This window comes from Coptis chinensis, chromosome 2 (genome assembly GCF_015680905.1).
Source record: "Coptis chinensis isolate HL-2020 chromosome 2, ASM1568090v1, whole genome shotgun sequence".
Classification (NCBI taxonomy): domain Eukaryota; kingdom Viridiplantae; phylum Streptophyta; class Magnoliopsida; order Ranunculales; family Ranunculaceae; genus Coptis; species Coptis chinensis.
The window spans coordinates 36122743-36137683 of record NC_141457.1 but is presented as its reverse complement, the minus strand read 5'-3'; the positions used below and the strand labels follow the sequence as shown (position 1 = coordinate 36137683).

At 36.0% G+C, this 14941-nt stretch overlaps 1 long non-coding RNA gene across 1 annotated transcript; it reads right to left on the bottom strand.

The window, feature by feature from the left end:
• Positions 1 to 5129: 5129 nt before the first annotated feature.
• LOC147515899 (uncharacterized) lies at positions 5130 to 9243 on the bottom strand. Its single transcript, XR_015213548.1, has 3 exons — positions 9152 to 9243; positions 5694 to 5744; positions 5130 to 5356 (listed from the first exon to the last, which is right to left on the bottom strand). It is a non-coding gene; the product is annotated as an uncharacterized LOC147515899 (long non-coding RNA).
• Positions 9244 to 14941: the final 5698 nt, after the last annotated feature.

The following is a 14941-nucleotide window of genomic DNA, read 5'->3' as shown; positions in this document are numbered from 1 at the left end:
AACTACAATCATGGTTCAAATAAGGTAGATACATAAAAGTTTATGGCACTAAGCTTTGATCATGGGCTCCATGGTGTAAATGGATTCTCTCGGCTCATGGGGAAATGTCGTGTATGTTCTACTATTTTTACCTAAATCCCAAATATATTAGTGGCCAGGTCACATATGATTGGAAAAATAATTATGCAATAAACTGTGTGTTAATTTGATATCTGGTTAGATGTGTATTTCTGATTAACTTAGCATCTCTTTAGTGGAGAATAATTTTATTGTATAAGATACTACGCGGACTACATGCGGAGAAAAAACAGTAAAAAGTTTCCGCAATATAGGCAAGCAAAAGGATGGACTTCAGTTTATTAGTTGTAACTGCGTAAATGTACATGACCTACAACCCATAAAATGGTTAGATTGGAATTTGAACGCATTTTCTTGAGAACTCGATTTCATACAAACAATAACACCTAAACATGATCACACTATATCAAATAAGTCTTGCCCCTAAAAAAACAGAGGACACACTATAAGTCATGCGAGATAGTGATGATTTACTACATGAAAACAATTCTTGAACTAAAACCCATTCAACAGGTTATATACTTGCACAATTGCTTAATGGTCTATGAAGAACAACTCCTCAGCATGCTTATATGGAATATCAAGCTTTTTTTTTTTTTTTTTTTTTAAAAACTAATTTCGTTAGCAATTGTATATGGAATCCGTCAATCAGATGCCATTGAGACAACTTTTGATTGTTGTGCCTATAAGTAAATTACAATCACATATACAAAAGCCATAACGTCTTAAGTGGCTTAAGCTAATACTTGAAATGGACAAAATTCATGAATAGTTACCCATTTTATTTTGGGTAGTGATATCACTCTAATATAACTTCAAAGTTCACATTTAATCCTAATTATCTTTCTGCTATACATTAGCTTTGTGATGATGTCCGATAAAGGGAGTGCCACCATGAAGAACAAATTACACTTCGTGTAGATGGAATCTGCAACAGGCTACTTTACCCTCAATCTTAAATAACATAAGAGGTTATTCAATATAATGTGTTTCTAGTTCTATCTCATATAAGTTCAAGAGGTTATAGTAATTAAAATGTTGATGACACAGAGTATACTTACCTGATACCGTAATTTAACTTGAAGTGTTGAATAGCGATGCTCCACGTCTAAGTCTTTCTGTATAAGTGCATGAGCCTATATACTATTAAATTGTCCATCAGAAATTTAGTCACATGGCTCATATCTAAGTTTTGTATTTCAACATACACCACTTTTGGTACTTCACTCCAACCTAACAACAAACCGATCGCAATTAACATCCCCATTGTAATTCCAGAAATTAAACAAAAAAAACCTCTAATTGTATTAAGTTTGAAATTGGAAATTGCATACCCAATCAATCCTCAAATTGTGGGAACTTCAATTCATTTTGGCAGTGGTGCCAGTTCATCCTTGCATGATAAATTTTAGGTTTATTTACTAACTGCAAGGATGAAAGATTAAAAAACATCAGTTATAGAAACACTGATTGTCAAAAAAATTAAGGAATACCTAGTTGGATGGAAAATCGATTCGCTACATCTAGTTCAGAAACCTTCTTTCTTCGTGGAGAATGAATTTTTGTCTGGAATAAGGATTTTTTTTATTAAGAAGTCCAAGGTTTTTAAAGTATTAAGAAACCTTCTTTATTCTTTCTCGAGATGCACATTTCGAGTAGGGACTAATTTGCAATAAATTGAAATAGGTATGAGCATGGCGGAGAAACTTCAACACTTCTTCTGATGATAAATTCAAGCATGCATTTTGCGCTCTATCAATTATATTCGGAGTCTAATGATCTGGTTTTCTCACCTCCAAGGGCAACAAAGCTTGTGGCGTTGTTTTTTAGGTGTAGATTTATTCCTTTTAATAGGTGAAGATGCTCCATCCAATTCTTCGTATTGTTAGTCACTTAGATTTATACCACAACAACAAAACTGAAATAAATAGGAAGACATTCAATAGTATTAAAAGCTTGGAATCTTACCAGAGGAGAACTTTTAGAAATTTCTGGAGACGTAAAATGCAACTGCTAATGAAATTTATGTAGTTTGAATGTTGAGTTGGGTCCTGAGGCGTCCTTCCAACTCTTAGATATGGCAGGATGACCTCTATAGGCCCTGCAACATTCAAAAATTCCTTATGACTATCCCGTTTCTTATCCCATAACAATGAATCAAACATATACGCTGCAAGTTAGCTAAATACATATATAAACACGTGCAAAAGTGAAATTATGATGTTGATGCTTCCAATCAACTGATCTTAATCCATGCCATGGCAAAGAACCACAGATATATATTCCAAAATAAAAAATGAAACCCTACAACAAAAAGGGGAAAAAAGGCTGCAGGTAACAAAAAGGGAAAAAGGATGCAGAAAAAAGGTAATAGGTGTGATAGCAAACACCATTATCTTAGCTATAACAATTATTCAAAAATATATGAAATTTGATTTTCTAATAAGCACATTTAAACCTTGATGTAATGTTGAACTTGCTAGATATGGTCACAAACTTCAGTAGAACATACTTACATTGAGCTAAATGTTTTGCGTGCCAGAGGACCTAGGAGAATGCAATGAACCTTGTATTCAATACCCATTTCTTCTATTCTGGAAGGGGGCACTGCACCCACAACAACTCTGTTCCCTCAGTCTCTTGAAGAACAAATTTGTCTCTTGCCAACACTGATCTCCAAGGATCAACATGTTGATTTCAACTCTAAAAAGCTATCAGACACTATACCAAAACAGGACATCCCTAACAGTCAGAAACCGTTACTAAAAATATTTGTAACGGTTTTTATGCGTCACAGTTTGGGCGTTGCTAATTCGTTATTAATATTCGTAACGGTTTATAACCGTTACATAATTATTTATTGTAACGGTTTCTAACCGTTACTAAAATATTTACTAACGGTTTTCTTTGCTCAATTGTATTACTCTTTAGCAACGGTTTTATAAAATTAGTAACGCTTTTGGTGTTACTCTTTTTAACATCGATGAATGTTTTATAACATTAGTAACGCTTTTTGTGTTACTCTTTTTTTACATCAATAACGGTTTTATAAAAATAGTAACGCTTTTTTGTGTTACTCTTTTCTAACATTAGTAACGGTTTTATAAAGTTAGTAACGCTTTTTTATGTTACTCTTTTCTAACATTAGTAATGCGTTTATAAAGTTAGTAACGCTTTTTTGTGTTACTCTTTTCTAACATTAGTAACGCTTTTATAAAATTAGTAACGCTTTTTTGTGTTACTTATTGCAAAGCTTAGTAACGGTGAAGAACCGTTACAAAACTATTTCATATGTAAAAAAAAAAAAATCCCCAAAACCACCGCACCCTTTTTGGGAGACTACTTAACCTGCATAAAGATGCCCCCACTTATTGGGTATTTTACAATCGTCCATAATATAAACAAAAAATCTTACAAGTACATCCAATCACATAATCTTTTATTAAAATAACATCACCAAAACGCCTTTCATAAATAGGACTTGCCACTTAATGAAATATACACTGCTTTTCCAAATCAATGGGACTTGTCCTTAAACTCAAGCTCTCATATCATTTGTACAAAACTAGCACCTTCAATGGTTGTGCAATGATCGTGGGATGACTTTGGGATAGTATCATCGAAAAAAGTCCTTTTCATCCTATACACCAATAGAAATAAATAAAAGGAGTCGAAAGCAAGAGAAAACAAATATGTATATATAGATATATACTTATATCCTATTCTTAAGTAGTAGCTCCTTATACTCAAACTATGGAATTCAGAAAACAGAGTATGGTAGCATAATTCTTAAGTAGCAAGATGTTTTGTCCCTTCCAAGAGATCGAAAGTTCAAGATTTATTTTCACCGGTTTAACAACCAAACTCACAAAAATGTGGCAACAGGGTCTCATACTCCTAACAATATGAGCAATTCAAACTCCAATAAACCGTTCCACTTGAGCAGTCTTCAAAGATCCTACTTTTGACAATCGCTTTGTGCCTTCCGAAAAAAAATTTGACGCAAGGAGGTGTTCTCTCGTCTCATATACAACCCTACAAACTCTATTAAATCCATGGGAAGAGTAAGAGAACAGTTCTATTGATTATTACTAAAGAAGCTCATGGAGTCCAAAAAAAGCTATATGCTGAAGATTACTGACCACTACTAGTGTGTATCTACGGGTATGATCATACTATTTGCAACAATTCTTTAAGGTTAAATAGCTAAACAACTGCTAAGATATACTGACAGATAACAAACGTCGGACAGCATACTTTTGCAAACATACTACATGCATCCTTTTATGCACACGCAGATGCAATATGACAATTGAGATATTTATATTCAATCTAAAGGACATTAACCACTCAATGTGGGAAATCAAGACTCTTACATCCATCAAATAATAGCTCAAGCAATAAGAAAGTACAAAAGATGAAGTGTAATACCCATGAAGCTAAAGCTTATGACTATTGACTAAAATAGTTGTTAAATTCACTAATTAAGTATCGAAAATGTCGCCACATAAATGTAAAACCGAATATAAGAATTATCCCTCATAAAACAAATAGAGACTTAAACTTACCTGCATTGAAATGGCTAACTCTGCATTGGCATCGTGGTCTTTGGAATCGCCCTAGATTCTCTAGGTCCTTTCCTTTCTGAATCAAACCTTTGCCCTCTCCCTCCTCACGCCTTTGCCTAGAAGTCAATGAAAGACAATTGTTGAGCAGAGATCTTAATCGATAATTGTGACTCTTAGAAGAAATATAATCATAATTAATAACTAAATCATAAGCATCAATATCATTTTTCTAAAAGTAAAACTTCACAGGAACAAAAGACAGTGACGAAATCATAATAAAGTCCTGAGCCATAAAGGGTCGTTTCTTTTTTAGCATTTCTCACGTTTTATTGTTTCTAACTTCATTAAGCTGTACCAACCAACTTCCAAAGATATAAGTTGAGAGATAGTACCAGTAAACTATAAACTCCTCTTTATCTTAAATGTTCAATTGACATCTTCTCTGGAAAGCCTTCCTTGCTCTATATATTGATAGTCGCTTAAACTTGGTGCTAGAGTTTGTTTAGTGTCCTGCTAGTAGCATTGGAAATTTGGAACATTCAAGAAACCAGTAGAAGACTAGTAAGCTGCCACCTCTCCAAATCACACAAGGCCATGTTCCCTTTCACCCTTTAACTTGGGGCCAACCCATCCTTGCCACATTCACTATGTCAGCCAAAGCCTCGGTGAAGAACTTAGGTGAGTAAGGCCAGGTCAACTCAAATATCACACTTCAAGCAAACAGAAACAAGGATTCAACAATAGAAAAGCACATGTCTAAATTTTCAAAAACATCAAGAAGAATCAGCTATTCTAAACAATGGGAAAATCCAAGGACAACACCTGCATTAATGTTTACTCAAAATGTAAATCAAGATACAACTGAGGAGTTAAACCCAACAACATTCTTAGCTAACACGACTACATTCAATAAGACTCCAAAACCAAGAGCAGGAGAAGTGTATGGGTTGTGGAACTATAATTTGCAGTGAGATAAGACTACTAAAAGAAGAACAAACACAAGAACGATATTAGTAAGAAAATAAGATAGATAGTAGCAAAATACACCTCTGATTCAAACACAACTGGACATTCTCCAATTTTCTTTTCTGTTCACTCCTACAAGAAAAAAAAAATTAAAATTAAAATTAAAATAAAATAAACCCCAAAAACAAATCTCCAAATCAACCGGACTAAACATCAACTTTCACGGAATTCAAATCGAGGGGGGCTATTAATGGTAAACCGGTATTCAACAAATTTAAAACTGAAAAAACAAAGTGAAACTTATAGAAAATGGATAAAAAAGGTCAAGAATATGATATAAAAAAAACATTGGAAGAAAATGCCGAATACATGAAAACTAAGGATATAAAAAGATCCACAATATTAAGGAAGAAACTATTCAAGACAATTAGTCAAAGAGTCTTGGGAACATCTTATATAAAATAAGGACATATATATACATAACACAGCCTTAATAATTAAAAGATAAAGCATCACAAAGAAGCAGGAAATCATGTAGATATGAGAGCAATTAAAGAAGAAAAAACTTAGGTGTCTGAGATGGGAGAATTTTCACTGATAGTCTTATAGTCTTACTTTGCAGAAGAGAATTCCCATGAAAGAGACAACTCCCTCTTTTTGTTTGTTCACTTGCCCCGTGAAACTTCTCCTTCTTGAGGGTTGAAAAGTATATGTTTTAAAGGCCTCCTATCTCATGAAAAACCATTCACTGCAAAGTGAGATTCCTCCTCAACATCAAACACACTCTATATACAAATAGAAAATCTAGCAAAACTCGTAGCTATAATATGTATTCACATGAACCACGTAAACAGACATGGTTTTTTTCCGGCTAGGATTATTGACTTACGTCCTAGACTACAGTCCGCCACTAACTTAGTTGCTTTTCTCGCTTCAATACTAACAACATACACATATACAAAAACGATGTTAACAAGTTAACATTTGACCATCCAACGCATAAATAAGACGAAGAAGCTCAAAGAATGCTTTATTAATGTCGACTGCAGAAACCATAATGTTAGTATGATAGGCAACTAATCAATACGGGATATGTATAGATAGATCAAACCTAGAATGAAAAGTAATTTACATATAAATATAAGGAGCAGCCCATTAGAAACCCGCTCTTCCATTGCGGATACCCTCGGTTGAAATTTCTTTAAGGTCTTCATCAGCGGTTCTTGGAACTTTGGAAGAGTTGTTTGTATCTATCATAAGTTCATAATTATTCAGCTGGGTATTGAGACTGGTGGACTGGTGGCAAAGAGTTAGTGGTGCTGTAAGAGAGAATAGACAAGGAGGAATGATATTTATGTTAGATCAAGAGAACTGATATTATTTTTATTTTATTTTTTATCTTTCCTTTTTCTCTTTACTTCTCGAGTCAAATATCCTAACCATGTTGACTGAATCATGGACGCGCGTCCGATACGTGGACACAGCACTACAACACTTGCGTCCGTGCTTCATAGGTTTTAGTGTTCTACCAAAGCTGGACTGATGAAGACTCCCTAGTCCCTAGCGTAATAAGAGACAAACTTAAAAGGCGCTGACGTAACATACAATTTCTAACAAAGTATCATAAAATTGATGTATTACAATAATTAAACAATGTCAAACAATAGTCTCAGCCAAGTGGTATATCACTTCTATGTCATCTCCGTTATCAAGTACAGGGGGTCCACAAACCAGATAGTACATCAATATCTAGAACGCCAAATAACAAAAACTGAAAATATATGCAAAGACTCAGATCGAAACTAATATTTATTATATAGAAGGAAGTGGATGTAACTAAATATGATTGCTCTTCAAGATGTTTGCCCTCCCAATTATCCTTGAATAAAGTTGTAACAACTTTATTATAAAGTACAAAGATATGACTCGTTAAGTTAAGTACGACCAATATAAAATTTGATTCCCTACTTAGGTAATAATTAAGTAAAATGAAATGTTATGTTAAACCGAGTCAAAATATATACACAAAGAACAAAGAAAATAACAAGTCACGAAAATTGAATAAACAGATGATTAGGTACGTAATATTAAAACGATGCACAAACCCGCTAGCATTGATGCCTAGAGCTCTCAAACAATTAGTAAAACAATGTGTATTAGGGAAAAATAGTAGGGGAACACAAACAAGATTTCCTCCCTGGATTTCAATTGCATAGTCATTCCCGACATGCATGTAACATTAAAAGCTTGACCGCTTGAGAGAAAAATACCTCTCTCTTGACGCACACAAATACACCACAACAACGTATCACACAACAAGCCAGGAACACCAAACAACATATGGTTCTCAAGTTAGTAATTTACATCACAGTGACTTGTGAGGCTAACATAACACCGAAAACACAACTTAAGTCTATTACTTAACCAAATTAAGGCATTCTTTACAACACATGAAAATGCATATATAAACATAATATAATTCGATTTGTGACTAAGGGCGGGAAATGACAGTATCATGGGCTTGAGGTGATTTGTGAAAAATCAAAGAACCTACAACATATAGTTTATCAAGGACAAACAAAGATTTCAGAGCTGATTTACCCACTAGATAAGAAAATAATAGATACTTTGACAAGTATAACAACCAACAACTGAACCTCTACAATACCCATATCACAGACAAGCTATGGCTATCCATATTGATAGTCAATATTCAACATTGTCAGGTATGATATACCTCACAAGTAAATAGTTGTGAGTAATGTCCAAGTCCCAATCCAGTTTTTTAGTCTATCAAGGCTCAGGTATTAAATTCAATGTAAAGTACTAATTAATCTTCAAAAACAAACAAATATACTTTATAATCACCAAAATCCATCATCCATTAATCCCTGCCGCCGTAAATACTCCTCCAATCCTCCACAAAAGAATAATGCAAAGACTAAACATTAAGTTGTATAAAAGCGAAGCACAAATACAAACTAAGTGACAGTTCCCAAAGCATAAAAATAAGGTCGTATCCTCTTTCTCTCCAAACTTCTTCTCCATTAACATAGATACAATTTCACTAAAGACAACAGAAAAAGGAATGCACAAACCTTTAACACCAAATTCTCAAAAAGAAGATAAAATCATACAGATGCATTGAATTCATATATCATATAACTGCTAAGCATACCCTAACAAAGGCATTTCTGCAGTAAGTATTGCAAATTGCCGAAGTTATATACAGATAAAAATACTCTTCAAAACTGAAGATGTAATGCAAACGGACGACCAAAAATAAATAAAAATCACTAACAATTGCAGTTCTAAGAAGGCATCTGAGACTCAAGCTTTAAACACAACTATGAGCATTCTACACGAGAACATAGATTTAAACAATACATACATATATGATAAATAAAGGTACCTAATATATTAGAGAAAAACAAAAGTAGGTAAGCCTACTTTAATTTTATTACAGTTTAGGGTATATAACATGTTAATCAATACAGTTTCAAAAATAAAATAAATTCATAACGGAAAATTAGGTATACCTTCTAGCTTCTTCATCTCTTACTTTAGCCAAATTCCTTGCTTGGAGGATATCTTGGAAGGCTTGAAGGATCACATGCAAGTGGTTTTGTCCTAAAGAACTGAAAGCATGAAAATCAAGGGAGAAAAATAATCAAAACAACAAAGTAAAACATCTCCTTGAACCCAAAGGTGATAATATTATTAACGAAAAGAGTAAATATTTCTTTAACACACAAAAGTAATCGATACGCAAAAAGTTAATAATGTTTAGAGAAAATCATATAGAACTCGACCAGCACCGAACCGCATTTATCAATAATGATATGCAAGAATTCAGTACAAGGCAATAACTCCACCAACTAACTCAAATCTCCTTTTTCCTTACAAACATATTGATTGCTGCCTTTACTAGATATGTGACTCGGACAAAAGTAGTCCTCAAAGGATTTGAGAGTGCAGTTCAGCCATCAAAGGTTTTCAAAGATTCATAACCATTCATTAGCCTTTGTTTTTCTCTCTTTTTCGCCTTAGGTTAACATCTAAGCGCCGTTCTTCAAGCAAGTCAAGCGTAGAAGAAAAGCAAAGAGCGCCTCACTCAACGATAGCTGGATTTCATCTAGGCACGCACCCGCTTAGTTGAAACCTCGGGGCACTCGATTATGGGCGAGAGGGAGAGTCAAAACACTCTCCGTATATACAGCTTATTCATTTCTTGGGAAGAAGCCCTAACCGGATAAGAGGGAATTCACCTGTAGAGGAATCTTTTTTCGCGAGGGAGCATTCTTCCTTAGCACAAAAGCTAGCGATAATAATTCCTTCATTTTTCTATTTCTTATTTCAGATTTCAGCCTATCTATCGATAGAGGATAAAACACTTTTAAACAAAATGCAGGACTAATACCCGCCTTGACGAACAAGAATTTTGGTATTAGTCCCGCAACTTCAACGACTCATATACACTAAAATCGGCGCATTACACTAAGACCTAAGTCTTAGCCATTTGTGGATGGAACTTCAACAAAGCAGCTAGGTCTAGAGGGAAGTTGTGAGCATTACGCTCATGCATAACTTCCATACCAAGGTTAAGCCGCGGTTGATGATATCTGCCAAGTGTTAATTACACGACCTTGACTATCAACTACAGATTGGTTGAAATTAAAACCATTTAGGTTGAAAGCCATGGTGGCGATACCTAAAGCAAGAAAACCAAATACCTACTACAGGCCAAGCAGCTAAGAAGAAGTGTAAAGAACGAGAATTGTTGAAACTAGCATATTGGAAGATAAATCGCCAAAATAACCATGAGCAGCTACGATATTAAAAGTTTATTCCTCTTGACCGAATCAAACCTTCATTAGCAGATTCATTTTCTGTGGTTTCCGATCAAACTAGAGGTTACCAAGGAACCATGCATAGCAATCAATAGGGAGCCCGAATACACAATCCCACGCCTAACATGTGAAATGGGTGCATAAGGATGTTGTGCTCAGCCTGGAATACAATCATGAAATTGAAAGTACCGAGATTCCTAGAGGCATACCATCGAGAAGCTTCCTTGACCAATTGGGTAGATCAAGAAAACAAATGTAGCAACCCACGAGAGCTGAATATGCAACAAAGAAATCCAAGGGCGATACCTAAACGGAAACTAAGTTCCCACTCACGACCCATGTAACAAGCTACACCAAGTAAGAAGTGTAGAACAATTAGTTCATAAGGACCGCCATTGTATAACCATTCATCAACGGACGCTGCCTCCCGTGATTGGGTAAAAGTGCAACCCTATAGCCGCAGTAAGTAGGAATAATAGCACCGAAAATTCTATTGTTTCCATAAAGTAGAGACCCGAAACGGGTTCACGAATACCATCAATATCTACCGGAGGAGCAGCAATGAAGGCAATAATAAATACAGAAGTTGCGGTCAATAAAGTAGGGATCATCAAAACACCGAACCATCCAATATAAAGACGGTTTTCGCTTTGGTTACCCGCCACTGAAGCGACCCCATAGGCTTTGGCTTTCGTCTCTCTAAAATTGCAGTCATGGTAAAATCTTGGTTTATTCAATCATCCGTGAATTAAATGCCCTAGTGAGATCATCCTATGCTCCCCTTCACCGTAACTAGAAGGAACCTCGAAAATAGCTGCAATACGAGGTTTGCCACATCCATTCTTTGGCCTTAGCTCGATGGAGCTTAAAGCATGTAGAACGGAAGTGACCTTCATCCTCTATATAATCACAATATGGTCGCTTACTTCCCCGCTTGCTACCGATGGAGCAATAGAACGAGTGCCTCTCGACCGAGCTTGAGGACGGATTTGGCAACAAATGCCATATGATCACCGATTGTGGTAAATCGTAACCCTTTGTGACATTGAGGGCAATTTCATACGACGCCATGCTTTTCAATCGCATAAGTTTCACCAATAGTCGGAAGAGGTGAAGTGTTAAGAATCTGAAATACTAATTGCCTCATACTCGAGATTGTAGGCCAATAATAAACAGATGAACTTTCTGCTCTCCTTCCCTCTTCAATAGCGTATAATATCGAAGTCATCCCCGAATGTCTGCCGAGAGGTATAGATGGAGAGCTCTTCCCATCTCTTCTTCAAGTACCCATAATAAGCAAGAATGCATAAGGATCCCCGAGAAGCATGACCTAATTCCCTGTATAACTCATAGACTCGACCACATTATGAGAGGTAGCATACATCTCCGACAAAGCCGCCCACAAACCTTCAACAGCCTCATGAAAAGTGAATGATCTAGCTGACCTTCTTCGATTTAGAGATCCCTTCTAGTCAGTCCTATTTAGCCAAGTAGCTGCTAAGAAAGCGCTCGCTTTTCGGCCGAATCGGTTATGGATAGATCGCCAGATAAGATAGGTTGCAGCGGAGAAATTGCTGTTGATCTAAACCCCCTCTTAGTTATCATCTCATATCTCGCCCTGATCGCCTTCATGATCGTCTGAATCAGTATATGAGACCTCTTCCCCGGTCAATTCAAGGATTCCAATCAGCTCAAGGATTAGAATCGGTTCAACAGTCCATCACGAGGCCGATCTTCAAAGAGGTTCATCTCGGCTAAGCCTCTCAAGATCGATTAAATGGGCAGTTTCCTATAAGAAAAAGAATCAATCTTGAGTTTTGAGCAGATCATGTAAACCCCCTTATAATCGGAAGCACATGCCCGAAAAGGGGCCTAGAACACTTAAGCAACTTTTGCCCGAGATACCAAACCTGGATTGGGCTCTTTTAACCTCTCTTCTTCAAAGGAAGACTCTCCTTCCAGCTTCCCGTCAAGGTTGGATTAGCTGAACTGAGTAACCACAGCCTAGCGTTTAATTGGAATCGTTAACCCGATCCTCATTGTTGCTTTCGACCAAGGGATAGTTTTGCAATTCTCAATAAGGGTTAAAAAGCCAAACATTGATTCGATCCCTCGAAGAAAAAATCATCCACGGGCAGCTAAGAACGCTTATTTCGCTTAAACCTTAATTGTAGCAAGCACCGATCATCATTCCAAGGAACCAAACCCAAAGTCTCGAATTGAGGCTTAATCCTCGGCTTTCACCCAAATGATTGGCTTTGTTTGGCTAACCATGAGGTTTGATCTGCTTTTCATCGTCAACTTTCAACCGCCCGTGGGCTACTTTCTTAAGATGAAAATCTAACTAAAGGTTCCTAAAGCCAAACCCTCATTGGTGGTGGTGTTTACCCTAAAAGTAGCTCCAAGTCCCGTAAATGCATCTCAAATCCCTCATAGACGGGTTTTCCCAGCCCGCTAGTTATTCTATTCCGGGGACCGCATCCCTCATTTTCATATAGGTCTGTTTGTTTTGAAAAACCACGATCTGCACTAAATAAACTAAAGCAGGTTTTACCTTTGCCTTTGCGAAGTTCAGATTCATTAGCCTTTGGCTACAAACTAGCGAAGTTAGGTAAATACAAGATTCTATCCTAAAAAGAATTTCTATGTGCAGAATAGCATGTTTAACCTAGCCTCATGGAACTTCAAAACCAACCATCTTTTCCTAGTCAAAAGATCTTCATCGACACCTATTAACCAATCGCCTTATCTAATATAAGGGGTGATGAATTAAATTGCTTGTGGGATTCTCGACTAGGTCTATGACCAAACTCAAAGCCCTCCCACACAATTCCTAACTAAGATATCCACTGCTACTTCATCATTTTTTAGATACATTGTTTGAAGACTAGACCAATATCTGCAATTCTCTATTTACAAGGAGAGACGGACATTAAAGGTAGTCTACTGCATACCTTAACTGAATCTTGTTATGTAAAGACTAAGTTCTATACATCACTTGATTTTTGTCCAACTAATAGAAAGGTTTTCGACCAAGTGTAAAACCAAACCATCTTGTCTATAGTACTTTCGGCTACCTTAAACACAACACAAAAAGGAAAACTAAAGGTCTCGTACACTAGGCTTCAAAGATATTTTAGCATAACAAGTTCAAGAATGCCTAAGGTGCTTGTTTGGCATGCTTCAACAAAGACATACTTCGAGAGTGTGTGTCGTGTACATGGATGGATAACCAAGAAAACACAAGATATCAAATAAAAATCGAAATTTTTTTGTTGTATTTCAAAATAAATATCATACCTTTGAAGCAAACTAGCACCGAAATTACTTGCGGTTGTGGATTAAACACCTAGAGCAAAGGTGAAAAAAAAAGCATAAAAGTGGAAATTAGTTAATGAAAATTAACAAACCGGTATAAGAAGAAGGAAAAGGAAGAGAAAACTTACCGGATGTCGGTGGCGTAAGTGTTTGTTTGGTTGAGAGAGAGGGGATGTCGGTGGCGGCAGAAGTGTTTGTTTGTTTGGGGATGAAAAATATAAGAGAGAAGAGAGAAGAGAGAAGAGCGCGATTTTTTTCTCGCCCAAAATTCTAATTTTCGATTTTATTTAGTTTCTATTATCTTTTTTTTTTTTTTTTTTTTTCTAATCTAGTTTCTATTATCTTAATAACCTTTACGGTTTCCTGTCAAAACAAAACTTTATAAATACGTTACAAATTAATTCTAAAATCCGGGAAAATTAACTAACACATTATTTGCAATTTTAACGCTAAATAAACGTTAGGAACTTAGTTACGCCTAAAAAGCGTTAGTAAACAAAAAAAGTGTGCGTTACTGATTTTCTGTTTTGGTGTAGTGAGAACCACTACTACCAGTACGGGGTGCAAATGAACCACTTTTCTTGAAGAACAAAGCACCTCGATGGCATGAGCAACTACAATGTTGGTGCTTAAATTTCCAAGGACGTGTTACAATTGCTTCTATTAAGAATTTCCCATAATATTTCACAGGAAGATCAGGAGAAAGTAATACTACAATTCGGAAAAATAGGGAAAGATATTTTCCCTATGGACTATTGTTACCCACTCTCAGCCTTCCAAGCCTTTGCAATTTGCTTGAGCAGCTTTGATACCAAACCAGCATGTGAATGACTTCGGATTATCGGCAATGAATATTTTTGATTTAGTGATGGATCTAAGTTAGTGAAATATTTTTGACAATGAATATGGGTGTTGAAATTGAGAAGTAGCCAGAGATTTTGAAGAAGAAAAAAGTACGATGGGTTTAGATTAATCTTTGGATCTAGAGGAAGGGCTTTTTTTTTCGATAAACAGAGGAAGGGTTTTGGGAGAGGAAGAAAGACGAAAGGTTTTTCTTTTTTCTCGACAGTTTTTTTCCTCCTGATTTATCGTAATTAGTCTAGACACGTGGACACTCTAGCAACGCTTCCTCAATTGAGGAGGGAAGAGCTATAATATATA